The sequence below is a fragment of the Entelurus aequoreus genome, linkage group LG22 (genome assembly GCF_033978785.1).
Source record: "Entelurus aequoreus isolate RoL-2023_Sb linkage group LG22, RoL_Eaeq_v1.1, whole genome shotgun sequence".
Taxonomy (NCBI): Eukaryota; Metazoa; Chordata; class Actinopteri; order Syngnathiformes; family Syngnathidae; genus Entelurus; species Entelurus aequoreus.
The window spans coordinates 42,119,879-42,146,607 of NC_084752.1; the positions used below are offsets into that span (position 1 = coordinate 42,119,879).

The window sequence follows — 26,729 nt, forward strand, 5'->3', positions numbered from 1 at the left end:
CATACATACTAACATGTATACATGCATACATACATACTAACATGTATACATGCATACATACATACTAACATGTATACATGCATACATACATACTAACATGTATACATGCATACATACATACATACATACATACATGTATACATGTATACATACATACATGTAAACATACATACATGTAAACACATGTATACATACATACATACATGTATACATACATACATACATGTATACATACATGTATACATACATACATACATGTATACATACATGTATACATACATACATACATGTATACATACATGTATACATACATACATACATGTATACATACATGTATACATACATACATACATACATACATACATACATACATACATACATACATACATACATGTATATGTACATACATGTATATGTACATACCATACCATACCATACCATACCAACAACCACAGTTGAAAGACAAAGGGCTGTACACCACAAAGATATAAAGGCAAAGGACAGACTAAAAAATAAAATTTAAAACAGAAGTAAAATACACATTAAAAAGCAAATACAAAATTACCCTAAGAACAATTTTGTTAGATAAAAAGCAGTTAAAAAAGTTAAAAGTTAAAAACAGTTTAAAGTCTCATGCTGGGTTAAAAGCCAGTAAATAAAAATGGGTTTTAAGAAGGGTCTTAAAAATAGCCAAAGACATGTATACATGTATACATACATACATACATGTATACATATATACATACATGTATACATACATACATACATGTATACATACATACATACATGTATGTATACATACATACATACATACACACACACATACATACATACATACATACATACATGTACATACATGTATACGTACATACATACATGTATACATACACTCATGTATACATACACTCATGTATACATACATACATGTATACATACATATATACATACATACATACATTTATACATACATACATGTATACATACATACATACATGTATACATACACACATGTATACATACATACACACACACATGTATACATACATGTATACATACACACATTTATACATACAAAAAATACATAGATGTATACATACATACATACATACTTACATACAAGTATACATACATACATACATACATACATACATGTATACGTACATATATGTATACATACATACATGTATACGTACATATATGTATACATACATACATGTATACGTACATATATGTATACATACATACATGTATACATACATATATGTATACATACATACTTACATACAAGTATACATACATACATACATACATGTATATATACATGTAAACATACATGTATACATACATACATGTATACGTACATATATGTATACATACATACATGTATACGTACATACATACATACATGCATACGTACATATATGTATACATACATACATGTATATGTACATATATGTATACATACATACATGTATACATACATGTATACATGTATACATACATACATGTATACATACATACATGTATACATAAATACATACATACATACATGTATACATACATACATGTATACATACATACATACATTTATACGTGTGTGTGTGCAGAAAACATCGCACAGGGCGATGTGATGCGTCTAGTGCAGTAGCCTTGGAGTAGTAGTACCTGTAGTTAGTGCATGCTGCATGCCGCTTTTGCTTGCTATGCTGCATGCTGCTTCTGCCTGATACTCATTGCTTTCAGCTAGTGCCGCCGGCTAGCCCTCTGTCTCAGAGGGCGAAAAGAGGAGCCGAGTGCATAAGCCTCCTCAGCCGGTACATAGCCTCTCCATTGTCAAGACTCGTACATGCCTCCTCGTGGCCACACACGGTAACTGGAACCTCGCGGTTCCAGGCTAAGTTGTACGGGATCTCGGAGCAGCAGGGGGCCCCAGAGACGGGGCATGCAGGCCCACCGGTGTGTGGACATGCCCTGGTGCCCAGTCAACCCCTGTCCCAGCTATGGGTAAATAACCCCAGCTATGGGCGAATAGTGAAAACCGCCTCAACGGTGGACCAGGCGGAAGATGGCGGCAGCGGAATGCACCACAACGGCTGGGAAGGCGGATGAAGGCTGCAGCAAAGACGGGTCCCCAGTCGTCTTGGTCTCCATGCCACTGGACCCTGGCCCGCTCAATGCCAAGGACTGTGTGGTGGCTGACCGTGCACCAGTCTCCCCACATTAAAAGATTCCACGCACAGGCGTCCTCCTACGGAGGACAGTCATACTCGTTTCGAGTGACCGCCGACGACGACGACATTTATACATACATACAAAAAATACATACATGTATACATACATTCATACATTTATACATACTTACATGTATACATACAAGTATACATACATACATGTATACATACATGTATGTATACATGTATACTTGTATGTATGTATGTATATATACTTGTATGTATACTTGTATGTATGTATAAATGTATGTATGTATGTATACTTGTATGTATGTATGTATGTATACTTGTATGTATACATGTAAGTATGTATAAATGTATGTATACATGTATGTATTTTTTGTATGTATGTATACATGTATGTATGTATACATACATACATACATACATACATGTATACATACATACATACATGTATACATACATACATACATGTATACATACATACATGTATACATACATACATGTATACATACATACATACATGTATACATACATACATGTATACATACATACATGTATACATACATACATACATACATACATGCATGTATACATGTATGTATGTATGTATACTTGTATGTATACATGTAAGTATGTATGTATGTATACATGTATGTATTTTTTGTATGTATAAATGTATGTATGTATATATACATACATATATACATACATGCATGTAGACATACATACATGCATGTAGACATACATACATGCATGTAGACATACATACATTTATACATACAAAAAATACATACATGTATACATACATACATACTTACATGTATGTATACATGTATGTATGTATGTATGTATGTATGTATGTATACTTGTATGTATGTATGTATGTATACATACAAGTATACATACATACATACATACATATAAGTATACATACATACATACATGTATACATGTATGTATGTATGTATGTATACTTGCATGTATGTATGTATGTATGTATGTATACTTGTATGTATGTATACTTGCATGTATGTATACTTGTATACATGTAAGTATGTATAAATGTATGTATGTATGTATACATGTATGCATTTTTTGTATGTATGTATAAATGTATGTATACATACATACATGTATACATACATACATGCATGTATACATACATACATGTATACATACATAATGTATACATACATACATGTATACATACATACATACATACATGTATACATACATACATGTATACATACATACATTTATACATACATACATGTATGTAAGTATGTATGTATGTATGTATACTTGTATGTATACATGTAAGTATGTATGTATGTATACATGTATGTATTTTTTGTATGTATAAATGTATGTATGTATACATACATACATGCATGTATACATACATACATGTATACATACATACATACATACATGCATGTATACATACATACATGTATACATACATACATACATGTATACATGCATACATGTAAACATACATACATGTACATACATACATACATGTACATACATGTACATACATACATACATGTACATACATGTACATACATACATACATACATGTACATACATGTACATACATACATACATGTACATACATGTACATACATACATACATACATGTACATACATGTACATACATACATACATGTACATACATGTACATACATACATACATGTACATACATGTACATACATACATACATGTACATACATGTACATACATACATACATGTACATACATGTACATACATACATACATGTATACATACATACATACATGTATACATACATACATGTATGTATACATACATGTATACATACATACATGTATACATACATGTATACATACATACATGTATACATACATGTATACATACATACATACATGTATACATACATACATACATACATACATGTATACATACATACATGTATACATACATACATACATGTATACATACATACATACATACATGTATACATACATGTATATGTACATACATGTATACATACATGTATATGTACATACATGTATACATACATGTATATGTACATACATGTATACATACATGTATATGTACATACATGTATACATACATGTATACATACATGTATACATACATGTATACATACATGTATACATACATGTATACATACATGTATATGTACATACATGTATACATACATGTATACGTACATACATGTATACATACATGTATACGTACATACATGTATACATACATGTATACGTACATGTATACATACATACATACATGTATACATACATGTATACTGTTGCGTTTGACCAGATGTTCCTCCAAGTGGGATGTAAAACGCTGGTCAGTCCCAAGTTCCTTAATGACATATCAACTGAACTCAAACGTACCACCAAGCACAGAATAGGTATTTTGTAATTTTATTGTCAAAGCTTTGGCAATAATGAGACCAGCCTCGAACAACACATACAAATGCGCAGCCCAAGTTGATCTGGCCTTCCACAGCCAAAAGCAACTCTTTTCACCCAAAGAAAGCCCCCATTTCCCCTCCCCCCTCCTCCCAACACTGACAAGAAGAGAGACTTGGGGGTTGTGTTCACATTCCTGATGGTTTACGACCCTGTCTAACCAGGCAATCTGAAGACAAAGAGAAACTAGTATACAGAGTAAAATGGAAGGAAGAAAATATGAGCTGATTCAAACCTGATTATGAATAAAGAAATAGCTCTTAAACATATGCATTATCCACAATCCCCCTTCAGATCTTATCCAAAAGATCTCTCCTACGAGAGCAACACCTCTAAAGCACGCCCCACATTAAAGTAGGTGCTGTAGTTTTCGAGCAAGCTATCGATAAACAATCAAACCATAGTTACATGGGAGAGAGAAGGAGGGAGTCAACGTCAATGTCGTCATTGTCAGGGAAGGAAACTAACGGTCCCTGAAAGTCACCACTATGCTTGACCCCCTTCAGTGACATAGCAAGCCCAGAACCAGGGTGGGGTTGACCTTTGACAGCTCTAACAATGATGCGGGTGCATAGAGACCTAGCACAAGGGGCAATAAAGCATCCGCATGAGGTTATGACGGCCAAGAAAACTCCAATGGAGACCAGGGCCGACTTAATTAGGTCAGACCACCTGCCAAAGGTGTTATGAAGCCAATCTTTAAAGGGGTCAGAGACACCGGAAACTTCAGTAAGTTCTTAGGCTCTGAGGCCTTCTAAGGCGCTCTGGACCGAGCCAACGGGGGCAGCATTGTTAGGAATGAAGGTACAGCATTGGTCACCAAACATTGCACACACACCTTCTTCCTTGGCTAGGATGCGGTCAAGGGCTATGCGGTTCTGGATGGCCATGAGGGAGGTCGGGGCAAGTTGTTCAGCAAGTCCCTCAACGGCGTCACGAGTCAGGTTGGTCAGTCTCAACAGATTATAAAAAACATAGTTAATGCGTTCTACATTTTTAGTAGCAGTCACAGGAAAATAGCACCAATGATAGGAAGGTTCTCGAAACCTGCACAGAATTCACACCACAATTTGTGTTGTGAGGGGACCCCTCTTGGTTGTCCAATTGCATCAAAGTAAACACCATCAGGGTTTCTCATCAGATCAAAGGAGCCCTTTACACTCCTCCGAGATAAAACATGGCGGCGTCGGCGAGAAGTTAGAGAGGCCGCTGAGACAGGAGTTACAAGGGGAGTTAATTTGGTACCCACTAGGGTGAGTGGGGTCACCAGTCTAACCATAGCACAAAGCCCTACGGATAACTTTGGGATTCTAATGTACAATCTGTGCTCCCCACAATACCAGAATAAGTCAGCTCGTGCCCAAGGGCCTATCCTTGAGCCATCTATCAGTGTGGTGCACCAGGAAGGGTTAATGTCACCCAATTTGTTGGGGGACGAAGAGGGTCCTTTGAATTGAAAACACGTGTAATTCAGCTTTTGGGCCACAAATGGAAGAAGTCGGGTGGAATTGTCAACAGGAGGGTACACACTAGCCAACAAATCGCACCCTGGTGGCGTGGGTTCAGAGAACAAGGAAATAAGACAGTTTGAGCCATTTATGTCAGTCAACTTAAAAGGAGCGGGGTAAGTGTGGGGAAAAGGACGTCCAGCGGAACAAGCAACACAGTCACCCAGGTTTTGGCATCCACCTGAGCCACAGGTTTACCTGTACCCGCTCCTAAGGTCAAAGTTACCAGGCCTTCGGTGGTGATGTCATTAGCACGCACAGATGTGAGAGCCTTTGAAACACCACCAAGGTGGGGTGGTACTTTAGGTGCTACAGAGGGGGCAAAGGTAGTTAATGCCCTCTCAAGGATATTAATTTTAATAATCCCTTTAGGGTCCGTACCAGCCTGTTCAACCCCCAAACCAACATAAAAGGGACTTGGCACAACTTACCAGAGTATGTTGTCTGCATCCGACACCAATGGTTCAGGGTTGAGTCGTAACAAATATAGAGGTTATTACCACGGTAATAGCTATTGTGTCCCCCGTAATTAATCACACTGCATAGGTCAAAAAATAAGTCTTGCTATCCTCTTTGACCCAGTCTATTTAAAGTCCGCTGTTTGTTCTTAGACACTTGTCAGTCACTGTCGTCAGGAAGGAAGAACTGAGACACCAAGACAGTAGAACACGCCCAAGCACCAGTCCGTCAGGGAACACTACCGGGTGTGACATCCTGCTTTTCGTCTATCAAAATCAGAGTAATTCAGGTAACGAAACGGGGATAAACATCAAACTTTTCACTTAATATAACGACACAGATAGTTATGCTGAAAACAAGCAAGAGAAATTGGATAACTTCGAGTATAAAGGCTGGTCTCAAATAAGGATATACAATATAGAAGTTAAAAAGAGTAATATAGGTAGAAAATCTCTCTCTCAGCGTCGTCTTCTGGGCTGTAGGATTATGTGTGTGTAATTAAAGCCTCGCTCTTCTATGACACTAAAAATGAGTCGTTTTCTGCTCCCGTTCTTCTTCAGCTGCCTCAGGCTCAAAAGGCGCTGCTGGGGGTCGAGTGGGGCAGATGTAGTGGCGATGTCAGCAATGACATCCGCTGGTAATCTGTCAGGTTCTTCAGCAGGAGTGTAGAGGGAGAGGTGGTACCAGGTGTCCCCTTTTCCAGCTAGTCGAAGGGCGTGAGACGTCCGTTCCACGACCTTGAAGGGACCACCTGGGCTCAGTCCACTTGCGTTTGATGACCTTGATCTTGACCCTCTCAGCGGCCGGAAGGGAATCTGGAGTGGCGGGCTGTCATCCTCGTATCTGTACAGAAGAACTGGCACACAAATTCTGCATTTTTTGTGTAAAATACCATTTTGGTTTTACGCTGAGTCCTCCTTCCATGGCGGCTGCTGGTCCTGTGAATGGCTGACCTGTATGCAGCTCATAGGGTGAAAAAACTCAAAGGGCGGTAAAACAGTTTTATTCACGGACCTTCGAATGATCATTAACGCTAATTGCAACATGTCAATCCAATTAAATTTGGTCTGTGCACAGATTTTAGCCAATTAGTTTTTAATGTTCTGGTCCATCCTTTCAACCTTACCTTGGGACTCAGGATGGTACCCCAAACCTGTGTTCTAGTCCGAAAGCCTTTTCGACCAAGGCTAAGTGAGGTTTTTTTTTTTTTTTTAAATGGTTGCCGTTGTCTGACCTAATCTTTTTGGGGAAACCATGTCGGGGTACTAGGTCATTCACAAGTCATTTAATTACTGATGTTGCATCCTCTTTTGAGGCTGTTGTTGCTTCCGGCCAACCACTGTGATTGTCAACACAAGTCAGTACGTACCTTTCCCTTGTACCGTATTGATCATATCAGTGAAATCAAAGACTATACATGATTCACCCTGACCTCCTCCATATTCTAAATTTGATCTACTAAACTACTATCGATGTGTAAAATCGTTATTTTCAAATTAAAATTAGTTATAACTTCTTACCCACGGTAAAAACGTTAAAACTATGGAATGTGTCAGAGTCGGATGATTGTCGATTTTGTTCCAAGGAGTCTGTATCCACCCTCACTCACCCCCTTCTGTTTCTGAAAAAAAAAGACTCTGTTAGTCATACTATCACTTTCAGAAACATCTAAGAAAAAGGTCAGCTAATAGTCAAGTAGCGGAGGACAGGTCATGTTTGAGGTCAATGATAGTCTCTTTAGCCTCTGTGGTCCACTGGGGGGTGTTGTTAGGGTAGGGGACCCCTTAGCAATATCACAAATAACTCAAACTCCACTAAATATGCTTATATTTTATATTGTCACAAATACTAGAAAAATACTACCCGGATGGCGGATGCTTTATCAATAGTATTTTGAAATTTTACCACACCTGGTGGCCTCAATAATTCATTAAGTCAAGCTCATGTTGTAGAAATTTGAATGATGCGGACACGTTTGTTACTGAATACTTTCTATCAGACTTCTGCCATGGCAACTTTGTGTAGCTGCTAGCTCCTCGTAGCCTACAGGTGTCTAAAGTGCAGCCCATAGTTATGTGTTTAACACAACTATGTGCTAAACCTAAACAATTGAAAATGTGGTATTTGGGTGTCGGTGTAATGTTTGGCAGCTACGCCGTGTCTTATCATTGCACCTAAGTTCTCTGGTTTTGTAGGCGAGACAGAGAGCAAGGGAACAATGTGGGACATCAATTGTGTCCATCTTATATCATGCTAGCTGTTGCAAAGATAGGTCAACATGAGCAACCACACCATGAGTTCCAACATATATAAATATACAAAGGAGTCAAAGGTCTCCTGGTATGAGTGTCTAACTGGTGATCATAACATATGGCGAGTCGGGTGGCAGAACACACGGAAGCATCTCAGCCAGTCAGGGTTTTCACTGTTAGAGCAGTTGGATGTCAGCCATTCCTGTTGTTTCAGGCTGTGGTAGGAGCCTTGGTAGTGGTGTCGCAGCTTGGTGGTTAAGCCGTCAGGTAACACCAGGAATGTTCCTTCTGTGCGATTTGAATGTCAGGGTACAGTCTGTAAAGGAGGTCCAGCAATCTGAACCGGAAGTGGTTTGGTGACAGGTAACCTTGTGACCCCAGCGAAGCCTTCGACCTTTAAAGAGGAAGCACACAGTTTCTTTGGTACCTCTGCATTCAGAATCGAATGGGTGGCGCCAGTGTCAATCACGAACTGATAACATTGTCCGTTGACACTCATGTCCAGCAGGGGGCCAGTCTGTATCTCCTGCTGGGGCTCCTGCGGTGGGCGTCCTTTGCCACGCTTTTGTGTTCGTTTGTTGGCACTACGGAACCTTTCCCGTTCGAAAATGTTCACGACTCCAGTGACCAGGCTGGTCACAGCCGAAACAGTTTCCACCCCGGACTGGCTTTGAAGCATCGTGTTGTCCACCACCCGAGTCCAACCGTCTGGTCGCACGTCTGTTGAGGATTCTTTCCTCCACCTGTTGGAACTCAAAAGCAAGGTCACCCACTGCTGAATATATCCTAGCTGATCTTTGACCTTTTGGTTCTTTTAACCTTTTATTTTCAGCGATCTGTAAATTAAGGAGTTGCTTCCTTGCTGCTCTGTCATTAGCCTTATCATCCTCATCTTGAGGAAAGAGACTGCGCATAGCAGTAGCTATGTTTGTAACGTATGGTGTTATCGGTGAGGTCGAAGATTCAGCCATTAATCCTACTTGTTGTTCTGTATTTTTGCCATCTTGTGTGGAAACACAACGATACAAAATGCTTCTAAAGTCTCCTATTGATTTCTTCCCATTTCACTCAAACAACTAAACAAACAAACAAATAAACAAGCTTGCAGCTAACCACAATCAACAGCATACCATTTACGAATACCTTCATTTGTCACTTTCTCATCTTTTCTTCACTTTCGTTTTCCTTTACAAACAACATCCTGTATCCATCTCTTCCTTACACGTCACACAATGTTTCTATTTTCTGTTCTCCTAGAAACCATTCACATAACGTAAGGTTATAAACATCCTTTTCCCATATTTTCTCAAACCATCCTCTTTTCCCTCAATCTTCCTTCACCTGCTCTCTTTTTCTCTCTCTCTCCTTCTCACTGGAGTAGGGGGCGGTGGCCTAGTCAAAGTCTGGGCGGGTCGTTTGAATTGTCTTGCGCATGCGCGGCAGGCAAAACACCAATCAGTCTAGTCTGTCCTATTTGTCTCATTAATCATCGGTTCTTTTGCTGCATTTCGTTTTTCCACGTAATCCCCGTTTACTTTTATCATACGCCAAACTCTTAAATTCTCGAGCACCAACTCTGTTCCATTTTTTTCTCTTGACCATTTTCACCAGCGCACACACACACACACATGCACGTGTAAGCACTCACGCACACACAAGCAAGTGCCTACAGCCCTACGCACACACACCCACGCACACGTAAGCACTCTCTCTGCGTTTCACTTTACCATAAAACTTCCAGTTACTTTTTTATTTTATTTTTTATTTTACCAGACGTTTGAGTTCACAACTTTTCGAGTATTGTAAACTCCCTCTTAACCCTTTCAAGGAACGTTCTCTTTTCTTTTTTTTTTTTCTTTTTAAACTTTACCTGCTAATTCCATTGTCGACAACAGTGCATTCAATGGATTATTAAACAGTAATGATTCATCACATTTTCCCCAGCCGTCATCACATTCTTTTCTGTCACACTCCTTGGCCATTGTGTCTATTTTTCCTTAATTTTAGCGCACACTAAAGTGTCGCCGGGACCTCACAACCGGGGAATCTTTATTGTATTTATTACAAATGGCCTCCAGCCGTGGAATTTATCATATGGTACAGAAGGGCCTCCTCCCGTACGTTTCTTAATTTTAACGCACACGTTAATGCCGTAGGGAACTCGCAACCAGGGAGTATTTATTGTATTTTACAAATGGCCTCCGACCCATCCTTAATTTGTGTGCACATAAAAATGTCAACAGGGATCTCACAACCGGGGAGTATTTACTGTACCATATGATGGGCATCCAACCCGTTACTCTTTTAGGCGGCGACCAACTACCCAGGGTGAGCCACACCCAACTATTAGTTCACTCGTCAATGAAACTGCCCGTCACGGTAATCGAGACACAATGACGTGAGTTGACCACTTATTTACAATTTTAATGCAATGGCAGGCTCGGCAAAAATGCAATCAATCTATCAAAATCACCATTCTGTGTCTGGGGTACAAAGCAGTGTTTAACTTACAGACTTCTGGGCAGACTCCTAATGCAGATTTTATCTAAAAAGAAAGGTTCTGCTTACCTTGAATTATGTTTTGGCCATGTGAGTCTGTCCAGAAGATTGCAAGAGAAGGTCCAATTGTCAGCGTGTCATCTCGGACGAAGCCCCCAAATTGTTGCGTTTGACCAGATGTTCCTCCAAGTGGGATGTAAAACGCTGGTCAGTCCCAAGTTCCTTAATGACATATCAACTGAACTCAAACGTACCACCAAGCACAGAATAGGTATTTTGTAATTTTATTGTCAAAGCTTTGGCAATAATGAGACCAGCCTCGAACAACACATACAAATGCGCAGCCCAAGTTGATCTGGCCTTCCACAGCCAAAAGCAACTCTTTTCACCCAAAGAAAGCCCCCATTTCCCCTCCCCCCTCCTCCCAACACTGACAAGAAGAGAGACTTGGGGGTTGTGTTCACATTCCTGATGGTTTACGACCCTATCTAACCAGGCAATCTGAAGACAAAGAGAAACTAGTATACAGAGTAAAATGGAAGGAAGAAAATATGAGCTGATTCAAACCTGATTATGAATAAAGAAATAGCTCTTAAACATATGCATTATCCACAATACCTACATGTATACATACATACATACATGTATACATACATACATGTATACATACATAAATGTATACATACATACATGTATACATACATACATACATGCATACATACATGTATACATACATACATACATGCATACATACATACATACATGCATACATACATACATACATGCATACATACATGTATGTATACATACATACATACATGCATACATACATATATGTATACATACATACATACATGCATACATACATGTATGTATACATACATACATACATGCATACATACATGTATACATACATACATGCATACATACATGTATACATACATACATACATGTATACATACATACATGTATACATACATACATGTATACATACATACATACATGCATACATGTATACATACATACATACATGCATACATGTATACATACATACATGTATACATACATGTATACATACATACGTACATACATGTATACACACATACATATATACATACATGTATACATAAATACATGCATACATACATACATGTATACATACATGTATACATACATACATACATGTATACATACATGTATACATACATACATACATGTATACATACATGTATACATACATACATACATGTATACATACATACATGTATACATACATGTATACATACATGTATACATACATACATACATGTATACATACATGTATACATACATACATGTATACATACATGTATACATACATACATGTATACATACATACATGTATACATACATACATACATACATGTATACATACATGTATACATACATACATGTATACATACATGTATACATACATACATGTATACATACATACATGTATACATACATGTATACATACATACATGTATACATACATACATGTATACATACATACATGTATACATACATGTATACATACATACATGTATACATACATACATGTATACATACATGTATACATGTATACATACATACATACATACATACATACATACATGTATACATACATACATACATACATACATACATACATGTATACATACATACATACATACATACATACATGTATACATACATGTATGTATACATACATACATACATACATACATACATGTATGTATACATACATACATACATACATACATACATGTATGTATACATACATACATACATACATACATACATACATACATGTATGTATACATACATACATGTATACATACATACATACATACATACATACATACATACATACATACATACATGTATACATACATACATACATGTAAACATACATGTATACATACATACATGTAAACATACATGTATACATACATACATGTAAACATACATGTATACATACATACATGTAAACATACATGTATACATACATACATGTAAACATACATGTATACATACATACATGTAAAAATACATGTATACATACATACATGTAAACATACATGTATACATACATACATGTAAACATACATGTATACATACATACATGTAAACATACATGTATACATACATACATGTATACGTACATACATACATGTATACGTACATATATGTATACATACAAACATGTATACATACATGTATAAATGTATGTATACATGTATGTATACATACATGTATAAATGTATGTATACATGAATGTATACATACATGTATATCAGTGGCGTGCGGTGAGGTTAATGTCTGGTGAGGCACGACTGCATCATCACAGTCAGATTTACAAACATATGAACCTGCAGTGCAGGTGTACCTAATGTTGTGTCCCTGCGGTCGTTCGCGGCTCCTGCAGCGCGAGAATTGTTGTTTTTGCACTTTTTGGCTTCTTGTTAAGTGACTTTTTTTGGGTGGATTCGGTCTTGCACGTGGAGGGTTTGGGTGTGGGCTTTGGTTGGTGTGGCTGCGGCGCTCCCGTCGGGGGTGTATTCTGCGGCGGAGGTGCCTTGCACCAGGAGGCGGGGTTATGATACGAGCCTCCAGTTTTATGATCGCTCAGCACAAGAAATACGTTACACATATACAGTTGTTGACAAAATACACTGTACATTATATACCTCAGCTAACTAAACTATGGAAATGTATAATATAATTAATATAGCAATACGCTCTCACTGCACAGCAGGCCAGCAGTTAGCCGAGTCATTGTGCACAATCCATGTTGAGGCGCAACGCAGTGACGTGCCTCAACTGGCTGCTGATCACCGCACCGTATACATACATACATACATACACACATGTATACATACATACATGTATACATACATGTATACATACAAAAATACATACATGTATACATACATACATACATACAAGTATACATACATACATGTAAACATACGTGTATACATACATACATGTATACGTACATACATACATACATGTATACATGCATACATACATGTATACATGCATACATACATACATACATACATACATACATACATACATACATACATGTATGTATACATACATGCATACATGTATGTATGTATACATACATGTATGTATGTATACATACATGTATGCAGGGCGAAACCAGAGGAAACTCTGGTGGAGGCCCGCAGCGGTCCTGACGTGCAAATCGGTCGTACGACCTGGGTATAGGGGCGAAAGACAATTCATACATACATGTATACATACATACATACATGCATACATACATGCATGCATACATACATGTATACATACATACATGTATACATACATACATACATACATGTATACATGTATGTATACATACATACATACATACATACATGTATACATACATGTATACATACATACATACATACATGTATACATGTATGTATACATACATACATACATACATACATGTATACATGTATGTATACATACATACATACATGTATACATGTATGTATACATACATACATACATACATGTATACATGTATGTATACATACATACATACATGTGTACGTACATACATGTATACATAAATGTATACATACATGTATACGTACATACATGTATACATACATACAGTTATACACATACATACATACATTTATACATACATACATGTATACATACATACATGTATAGATACATGTATACGTACATACATGTATACGTACATACATGTATACACACATACATACATACATACATTTATACATACATACATACATGTATACATACATACATACATGTATACATACATACATGTATACATACATACATGTAAACATACATACATACATACAAACATACATGTATACATACATACATACAACCATACATGTATACATACATAAATGTATACATAAATACATGTATACATACATACATACATGTACACATAAATACATGTATACATACATACATACATACATACATGTATACATAAATACATGTATACATACATACATACATGTATACGTACATGTATACGTACATACATGCATACATACATACATGCATGCATACATGCATACATACATGCATGCATACACGCATACATACATACATGCATACATACATACATGCATGCATACATACATGCATGCATACATACATGCATACATACATACATACATGCATGCATGCATACATGCATGCATGCATGCATGCATACATACATACATGTACACATGTATACATACATGTACACATGTATACATACATGTACACATGTATACATACATGTACACATGTATACATACATGTACACATGTATACATACATGTACACATGTATACATACATGTACACATGTATACATACATGTACACATGTATACATACATATATACATACATACATACATGTATACATACAAACATACATACATGTATACATACAAACATACATACATGTATACATACAAACATACATACATGTATACATACAAACATACATGTATGTATACATACAAACATACATGTATGTATACATACATGTATGTATACATACATACATGTATGTATACATACATGTATGTATGTATACATACATGTATGTATACATACAAACATGTATGTATACATACAAACATGTATGTATACATACAAACATGTATGTATACATACAAACATGTATGTATACATACAAACATGTATGTATACATACAAACATGTATGTATACATACAAACATGTATGTATACATACAAACATGTATGTATACATACAAACATGTATGTATACATACAAACATGTATGTATACATACAAACATGTATGTATACATACAAACATGTATGTATACATACAAACGTATGTATACATACATACGTATGTATACATACATACGTATGTATACATACATACGTATGTATACATACATACGTATGTATACATACATACGTATGTATACATACATACATACATACGTATGTATGTATTGTATGTATGTATGTATGTATGTATACATACATGTATGTATACATGTATGTATGTATGTATGCATGTATGTATACATATATGTATGTATACATCAATCAATGTTTACTTATATAGCCCTAAATCACAAGTGTCTCAAAGGGCTGCACAAGCCACAACGACATCCTCGGTACAGAGCCCACATACGGGCAAGGAAAAACTCACCCCAGTGGGACGTCGATGTGAATGACTATGAGAAACCTTGGAGAGGACCACATATGTGGGTAACCCCCCCCCCCTCTCTAGGGGAGACCGAAAGCAATGGATGTTGAGTGGATCTGACATAATATTGTGAAAGTCCAGTCCACAGTGGATCCAAGACATCAGCGAGAGTCCAGTCCATAGTGGAGCCAGCAGTATACATGTATGTTTGTATGTATACATGTATGTACGTATGTATACATTCATACATACATGTATACATTCATACATACATGTATACATTCATACATACATGTATGTATACATACATACATTCATACATACATGTATGCATACATACATACATGTATGCATACATACATACATGTATGCATACATACATACATACATACAGGTATACATACATACATGTATGCATACATACATACATACATACATGTATGTATACATACATACATTCATACATACATGTATGCATACATACATACATGTATGCATACATACATACATGTATGCATACATACATACATACATACAGGTATACATACATACATGTATGCATACATACATACATACATACATGTATACATACATACATGTATGCATACATACATACATACATGTATGCATACATACATACAGGTATACATACATACATGTATGCATACATACATACATACATGTATGCATACATACATACAGGTATACATACATACATGTATGCATACATACATACATACATACATACATGTATGCATACATACATACATACATACATGTATGCATACATACATACATACATACATGTATGCATACATACATACATACATACATGTATGCATACATACATACATGTATGCATACATACATACATACATACATGTATGCATACATACATACATACATACATGTATGCATACATACATACATACATACATGTATGCATACATACATACATACATACATGTATGCATACATACATACATACATACATGTATGCATACATACATACATACAGGTATACATACATACATACAGGTATACATACATACATACAGGTATACATACATACATACATGTATACATACATACAGTTATACATACATGTATACATACATACAGTTATACATACAGGTATACATACATACAGTTATACATACAGGTATACATACATGTATACATACATGTATACATACATGTATACATACATACATGTATACATACATACATACATGTATACAAACATGTATGTATGAATGTATACATACATGTACACCACCGTTCAAAAGTTTGGGGTCACATTGAAATGTCCTTATTTTTGAAGGAAAAGCACTGTACTTTTCAATGAAGATAACTTTAAACTAGTCTTAACTTTAAAGAAATACACTCTATACATTGCTAATGTGGTAAATGACTATTCTAGCTGCAAATGTCTGCTTTTTGGTGCAATATCTACATAGGTGTATAGAGGCCCATTTCCAGCAACTATCACTCCAGTGTTCTAATGGTACAATGTGTTTGCTCAGAAGGCTAATTGATGATTAGAAAACCCTTGTGCAATCGTGTTCACACATCTGAAAACAGTTTAGCTCGTTACAGAAGCTACAAAACTGACCTTCCTTTGAGCAGATTGAGTTTCTGGAGCATCACATTTGTGGGATCAATTAAACGCTCAAAATGGCCAGAAAAAGAGAACTTTCATCTGAAACTCGACAGTCTATTCTTGTTCTTAGAAATGAAGGCTATTCCACTAAATTGTTTGGGTGAACGGTAGTGTATATATATATATATATATATATATATATATATATATATATATATATATATATATATATATATATATATATATATATATATATACATACATACATACATACAGGTAAAAGCCAGTAAATTAGAATATTTTGAAAAACTTGATTTATTTCAGTAATTGCATTCAAAAGGTGTAACTTGTACATTATATTTATTCATTGCACACAGACTGATGCATTCAAATGTATATTTCATTTAATTTTGATGATTTGAAGTGGCAACAAATGAAAATCCAAAATTCCGTGTGTCACAAAATTAGAATATTACTTAAGGCTAATACAAAAAAGGGATTTTTATAAATGTTGGCCAACTGAAAAGTATGAAAATGAAAAATATGAGCATGTACAATACTCAATACTTGGTTGGAGCTCCTTTTGCCTCAATTACTGCGTTAATGCGGCGTGGCATGGAGTCGATGAGTTTCTGGCACTGCTCAGGTGTTATGAGAGCCCAGGTTGCTCTGATAGTGGCCTTCAACTCTTCTGCGTTTTTGGGTCTGGCATTCTGCATCTTCCTTTTCACAATACCCCACAGATTTTCTATGGGGCTAAGGTCAGGGGAGTTGGCGGGCCAATTTAGAACAGAAATACCATGGTCCGTAAACCAGGCACGGGTAGATTTTGCGCTGTGTGCAGGCGCCAAGTCCTGTTGGAACTTGAAATCTCCATCTCCATAGAGCAGGTCAGCAGCAGGAAGCATGAAGTGCTCTAAAACTTGCTGGTAGACGGCTGCGTTGACCCTGGATCTCAGGAAACAGAGTGGACCGACACCAGCAGATGACATGGCACCCCAAACCATCACTGATGGTGGAAATCGAGGTCCCAGAGTCTGGAGGAAGACAGGAGAGGCACAGGATCCACGTTGCCTGAAGTCTAGTGTAAAGTTTCCACCATCAGTGATGGTTTGGGGTGCCATGTCATCTGCTGGTGTCGGTCCACTCTGTTTCCTGAGATCCAGGGTCAACGCAGCCGTCTACCAGCAAGTTATAGAGCACTTCATGCTTCCTGCTGCTGACCTGCTCTATGGAGATGGAGATTTCAAGTTCCAACAGGACTTGGCGCCTGCACACAGCGCAAAATCTACCCGTGCCTGGTTTACGGACCATGGTATTTCTGTTCTAAATTGGCCCGCCAACTCCCCTGACCTTAGCCCCATAGAAAATCTGTGGGGTATTGTGAAAAGGAAGATGCAGAATGCCAGAGCCAAAAACGCAGAAGAGTTGAAGGCCACTATCAGAGCAACCTGGGCTCTCATAACACCTGAGCAGTGCCAGAAACTCATCGACTCCATGCCACGCCGCATTAACGCAGTAATTGAGGCAAAAGGAGCTCCAACCAAGTATTGAGTATTGTACATGCTCATATTTTTCATTTTCATACTTTTCAGTTGGCCAACATTTCTAAAAATCCCTTTTTTGTATTAGCCTTAAGTAATATTCTAATTTTGTGACACACGGAATTTTGGATTTTCATTTGTTGCCACTTCAAATCATCAAAATTAAATGAAATATACATTTGAATGCATCAGTCTGTGTGCAATGAATAAATATGATGTACAAGTTACACCTTTTGAATGCAATTACTGAAATAAATCAAGTTTTTCAAAATATTCTAATTTACTGGCTTTTACCTGTATATATATATATATATATATATATATATATATATATATATATATATATATATATATATATATATATATATATATATATATATATACGTGTGTATACATATATATGTATATATGTGTGTATATACGTGTGTATACATATATATGTATATATGTGTGTATATACATGTGTATACATATATATGTATATATGTGTGTATATACATGTGTATACATTTGTGTATATACATGTATATACATATATATGTATATACATATATGTATATACACATATATGTATGTATACACACGCATATATACATATATGTGTATATACCAATTAACCACATATATTAGATACATATTTAAAATCCATATCCAATATAAAAATATTATTAATTTAGCAGAGAAACGCTCAAATCTTAAACGCTGTCTACTGGTAGAAAAATGCCGGGTTTCCTCACCAGCAGCCAATGATCCAACACACTTCAATCCAACACTTTAAGTTGAGCGACTTCACCCTCCTTGTAGTGGATGTCCCTTATGGGCATCCGTAGTTTTGTATGTATGTACGGAGCATGCGCAGTTGCTTGAGTAAAGTCTACACCACTGAAGTGGACAGCCGTGTGTGTGTGTGTGTGTGTCACTGATTATTTTCTACACTCCTGATGAAGCAAACTGCTACAACATTGATCAGACCAAGCAAAGAATATACATCAACACTTCCTTACCAAACAACAGTTACACAAAACACCGTGTGTATTTACGCCTCCAGACTAAGCACGCTACATGCACACAACCTAGGTGAATGATATACCTTACCCGGGGGTTGCCTAGGTGAATGATATACATTACCCGGGGTTGCCTATGTAACCAATCCGTGCTACAATCAATGCAATAAATATGGGGTTTTATGGACTAGGAACAAAAGACTAGGGTTTTGACTTGGAGAGAGAAGGCAAAGCTCAAATTGCAGGTTGGTTAACACTGTGTATTAAACAATTTGTGAGGGACAGCAGATATATACACACAATACGTTGAATGGCCATTCAACAGGAAAGTAATCTGGAAAACAACAGTGACTATATACATATATACACAATTCAAATTTCAGTAATTAATGTCTCTGGATCTGAATAAATCTCAGTTCAGACGTAGAGTTCTTGGGAAAAAAAGGATGGCAGTACAGTCCATGTACTGCAGGTTAAAGATGGGGGGAAAAAATGTAAAGGGACGGCTCGAGAGCCTCCTACCCGCCCAGACAGAACAGGTGGTGGTTTCCTGGCTGGAATCTTCCAAGAACAGTCCTTGGACTAGATTCTTCTTTCTTTAGCTCGCCATCAAAAAAAAAGAAGCCTGGCCTGTGTAAGAGCCAGGAACATTCTTATAAATCCATGTGTACACAAAATATCTTCTTTAAATAACACTAATTGTATAGATGAGGGCCGACATCCGGGCAACTGAGCTACATACGGGTTCTTCGAGCCATAGCAACCAGACTGGCGTTGAAAACAAACCGTTGCCATTACTCTTTAACCTGTCGACCTACGCTGGTTAAACCCGTCATTCTGCCTCCAAAATGCCAAAAAACTGTGTTGTTTTTGGTTGTGCTAACCACAACTGGAAACAGGGAAAACAAAGGTCGTATTTTGTTCTGCCAAAGCGTGATAAAAGCCCACAGAGACGAGACAAATGGCTCGCAGCTTTACACCGGGAAAACGAGGACGGTTCTCACTGGAGTCCCCCAAAGTCCCGGGTCGTGTGTTCGGATCACTTCGTTTCTGGTAGATATAAGGAACAAAAATCCACCTTTTTAACCACAACTTGGCTATACCGTCCGTGCTAATGTTGTACTTGTTGAATTTGTACCTTATAACGTTCGACAGCTGAAGTTGTTGTTGTACAAAAATAACATGCGGTATATACTATATAGTCTGTAGCAGGGGTCACCAACCTTTTTGAAACCAAGAGCTACTTCTTGGGTACTGATTAATGCGAAGGGCTACCAGTTTGATACGCACTTAAATAAATTGCCAGAAATAGCCAATTTGCTCAATTTACCTTTAACTCTGTTATTATTAATAATTAATGATATTTACACTTAATTGAACGGTTTAAAAGAGGAGAAAACACGAAAAAAATGACAATTAAATTTTGAAACATAGTTTATCTTCAATTTCGACTCTTTAAAATTCAAAATTCAACCGAAAAAAAGGAAAGAAAAACTAGCTCATTCGAATCTTTTTGAAAAAATTAAAAAAATAATTTATGGAACATCATTAGTAATTTTTCCTGATTAAAATTAATATGAGAATTTTGATAACATGTTTTAAATAGGTTAAAATCCAATCTACACTTTCTTAGAATATATAACAAATTGGACCAAGCTATATTTCTAACAAAGACAAATCATTATTTCTTCTAGAATTTCCAGAGCAAAAATTTTAAAAGAAATTCAAAAGACTTTGAAATAAGATTTAAATTTGATTCTACAGATTTTCTAGATTTGACAGAATAATTTTTTTGAATTTTAATCATAATAAGTTTGAAGAAATATTTCACAAATATTCTTCGTCAAAATAACAGAAGCTAAAATGAAGAATTAAATTCAAATTTATTTATTATTCTTTACAATAAAAATTTTTTTTTACTTGAACATTGATTTAAATTGTCAGGAAAGAAGAGGAAGGAATTTTAAAGGTAAAAAGGTATATGTGTTTAAAAATCCTAAAATCATTTTTAAGGTTGTATTTTTTCTCTAAAATTGTCTTTCTGAAAGTTATAAGAAGCAAAGTAAAAAAATTAATGAATTTATTTAAACAAGTAAAGACCGAGGTTTTAAAATATTTTCTTGGATTTTCAAATTCTATTTGAGTTTTGTCTCTCTTAGAATTAAAAATGTCGGGCAAAGCAAGACCAGCTTGCTAGTAAATAAATAACATTTAAAAAATAGAGGGAGCTCACTGGTAAGTGCTGCTATTTGAGCTATTTTTAGAACAGGCCAGCGGGCTACTCATATGGTCCTTACGGGCTACCTGGTGCCCGCGGGCACCGCGTTGGTGACCCCTGGTCTATAGCCTGTATAGGCTATTTTCGAAAACCGGTTTCGTTTAAATTTGCACTTAACAGTTGGGTTTTTAAAAACCAATAAACCCTATAATTTTCATGTTGCCATTTAATCAACTCGTATCTTAACCTAGCCTCACTGGAAAGACTATTTACATAATCATACGCCATTTAGAACAGTTTAAAATGCCGTGAAACCTCGTTAAATGCTTTTTCTGTCAACGCTGTGTTCGCTGTGAGCTGGTTTGTTTTCAACGAATTCAATATGGCGACCGGTTGCTAGGGGATTGGTAGGCGGAAGTGACGTAGGTCCGCCCTCGCCTATTATAAAGTATCCAGAATATGTTCTAGTTCGTTCCTCAATATTGTACAATATAAATCAATACATGTCAGAATCACAATATGCAATAAAATGACAAAATAACTATTAGCAGCATAAATATGACCTATAGGTGAGGGCCGACATCCGGGCAACTGAGCTACATACGGGTTCTTCGAGCCATAGCAACCAGACTGGCGTTGAAAACAAACCGTTGCCATTACTCTTTAACCTGTCGACCTACGCTGGTTAAACCCGTCATTCTGCCTCCAAAATGCCAAAAAACGGTGTTGTTTTTGGTTGTGCTAACCACAACTGGAAACAGGGAAAACAAAGGTCGTATTTTGTTCTGCCAAAGCGTGATAAAAGCCCACAGAGACGAGACAAATGGCTCGCAGCTTTACACCGGGAAAACGAGGACGGTTCTCACTGGAGTCCCCCAAAGTCCCGGCTCGTGTGTTCGGATCACTTCGTTTCTGGTAAATATAAGGAACAAAAATCCACCTTCTTAACCACAACTTGGCTATACCGTCCGCGCTAATGTTGTACTTGTTGAATTTGTACCTTATAACGTTCGACAGCTGAAGTTGTTGTTGTACAAAAATAACATGCGGTATATACTATATAGTCTATAGCAGGGGTCACCAACCTTTTTGAAACCAAGAGCTACTTCTTGGGTAGTGATTAATGCGAAGGGCTACCAGTTTGATACACACTTAAATAAATTGCCAGAAATAGCCAATTTGCTCAATTTACCTTTAACTCTATGTTATTATTAATAATTAATGATATTTACACTTAATTGAACGGTTTAAAAAGAGGAGAAAACACGAAAAAAATGACAATTAAATTTTGAAACATAGTTTATCTTCAATTTGGACTCTTTAAAATTCAAAATTCAACCGAAAAAAAGAAAAGAAAAACTAGCTAATTCGAATCTGTTTGAAAAAATTTAAAAAATAATTTATGGAACATCATTAGTAATTTTTCCTGATTAAAATTAATTTGAGAATTTTGATGACATGTTTTAAATAGGTTAAAATCCAATCTACACTTTGTTAGAATATATAACAAATTGGACCAAGCTATATTTCTAACAAAGACAAATCATTATTTCTTTTAGATTTTCCAGAACAAAAATTTTAAAAGAAATTCAAAAGACTTTGAAATAAGATTTAAATTTGATTCTACAGATTTTCTAGATTTGACAGAATAATTTTTTTGAATTTTAATCATAATAAGTTTGAAGAAATATTTCACAAATATTCTTCGTCGAAAAAACAGAAGCTAAAATAAAGAATTAAATTAAAATTTATTTATTATTCTTTACAATAAAACATTTTTTTTACTTGAACATTGATTTAAATTGTCAGGAAAGAAGAGGAAGGAATTTAAAAGGTAAAAAGGTATATGTGTTTAAAAATCCTAAAATCATTTTTAAGGTTGTATTTTTTCTCTAATATTGTCTTTCTGAAAGTTATAAGAAGCAAAGTAAAAAAATTAATGAATTTATTTAAACAAGTAAAGACCGAGTCTTTATATAGAGGCAGCTCACTGGTAAGTGCTGCTATTTGAGCTATTTTTAGAACAGGCCAGCGGGCTACTCATCGGGTCCTTACGGGCTACCTGGTGCCCGCGGGCACCGCGTTGGTGACCCCTGGTCTATAGCCTGTATAGGCTATTTTCGAAAACCGGTTTCGTTTAAATTTGCACTTAACAGTTGGGTTTTTAAAAACCAATAAACCCTATAATTTTCATGTTGCCATTTAATCAACTCGTATCTTAACCTAGCCTCACTGGAAAGACTATTTACATAATCATACGCCATTTAGAACAGTTTAAAATGCCGTGAAACCTCGTTAAATGCTTTTTCTGTCAACGCTGTGTTCGCTGTGAGCTGGTTTGTTTTCAACGAATTCAATATGGCGACCGGTTGCTAGGGGATTGGTAGGCGGAAGTGACGTAGGTCCGCCCTCGCCTATTATAAAGTATCCAGAATATGTTCTGGTTCGTTCCTCAATATTGTACAATATAAATCAATACATGTCAGAATCACAATATTCAATAAAATGCCAAAATAACTATTAGCAGCATAAATATGACCTATAGGTGAGGGCCGACATCCGGGCAACTGAGCTACATACGGGTTCTTCGAGCCATAGCAACCAGACTGGCGTTGAAAACAAACCGTTGCCATTACTCTTTAACCTGTCGACCTACGCTGGTTAAACCCGTCATTCTGCCTCCAAAAGGCCGAAAAACTGTGTTGTTTTTGGTTGTGCTAACCACAACTGGAAACAGGGAAAACAAAGGTCGTATTTTGTTCTGCCAAAGCGTGATAAAAGCCCACAAAGACGGGACAAATGGCTCGCAGCTTTACACCGGGAAAACGAGGACGGTTCTCACTGGAGTCCCCCAAAGTCCCGGGTCGTGTGTTCGGATCACTTCATTTCTGGTAAATATAAGGAACAAAAATCCACTTTCTTAACCACAACTTGGCTATACCGTCCGTGCTAATGTTGTACTTGTTGAATTTGTACCTTATAACGTTCGACAGCTAAAGTTGTTGTTGTACAAAAATAACATGCGGTATATACTATATAGTCTATAGCCTAGCTAGCTATTTTCGAAAACCGGTTTCGTTGAAATTTGCACTTAACAGTTGGGTTTTTAAAAACCAATAAACCCTATAATTTTCATGTTGCCATTTAATCAACTTTTCAAGACAGTTGCAAAATGCTGTCTGCAAGACTTTTCAATACAAAGACATATATTTTGTACATTATTCGCCTGCTGTACTGCGCCTTCATAAGGCTACAACTTACAAGGACCAGGCTACTAGGGGTCAGTCTGCTTTCTTTTGGGGTTCTTTGCCGGACATTCCAGTATTATTTACCCGTAATCTTGGTATTACTTTCCTTATTAGGTTATTTTGCCACCTCCCCCTTCTCTGTTTAAACTCTCCTTTGTTGTACTTAAACAATACATGTAGCCCTCAAATATCTCAATATTTTATACACTAACACTTGATCTTGTTGTTGATAACTTCCGCGTCTCTTTCTTAGTAGCGCGCAGGCTAAGCTAACTAGCAAGCTAAGCTAAGCCTGAGAAGCTTTAAAGTTCACTGAGACGAGTCTGACACAAATAACACGTTTTCGTTTTTTCACACGATATGCGAATAAGTAAAAATGCGTAAATGAAGGATTTAACGCCGACTTCCAAGCCACAACGCTCGTTAAATGCTTTTTCTGTCAATGCTGTGTTCGCTGTGAGCTGCTTTGTTTTCAACGAATTCAATATGGCGA

General features: G+C 36.4%; 1 long non-coding RNA gene across 1 annotated transcript in view; it reads right to left on the minus strand.

Annotated features, from left to right (window-relative positions):
- Positions 1-21,020: 21,020 nt before the first annotated feature.
- The window catches only part of LOC133639748 (uncharacterized), a 6,138-nt gene continuing 429 nt past the window's right edge, over positions 21,021-26,729 (minus strand). The window contains exon 3 of the long non-coding RNA XR_009823851.1: positions 21,021-21,400. This is a non-coding gene — a long non-coding RNA (uncharacterized LOC133639748). The remainder of the gene's footprint in view (positions 21,401-26,729) is intronic.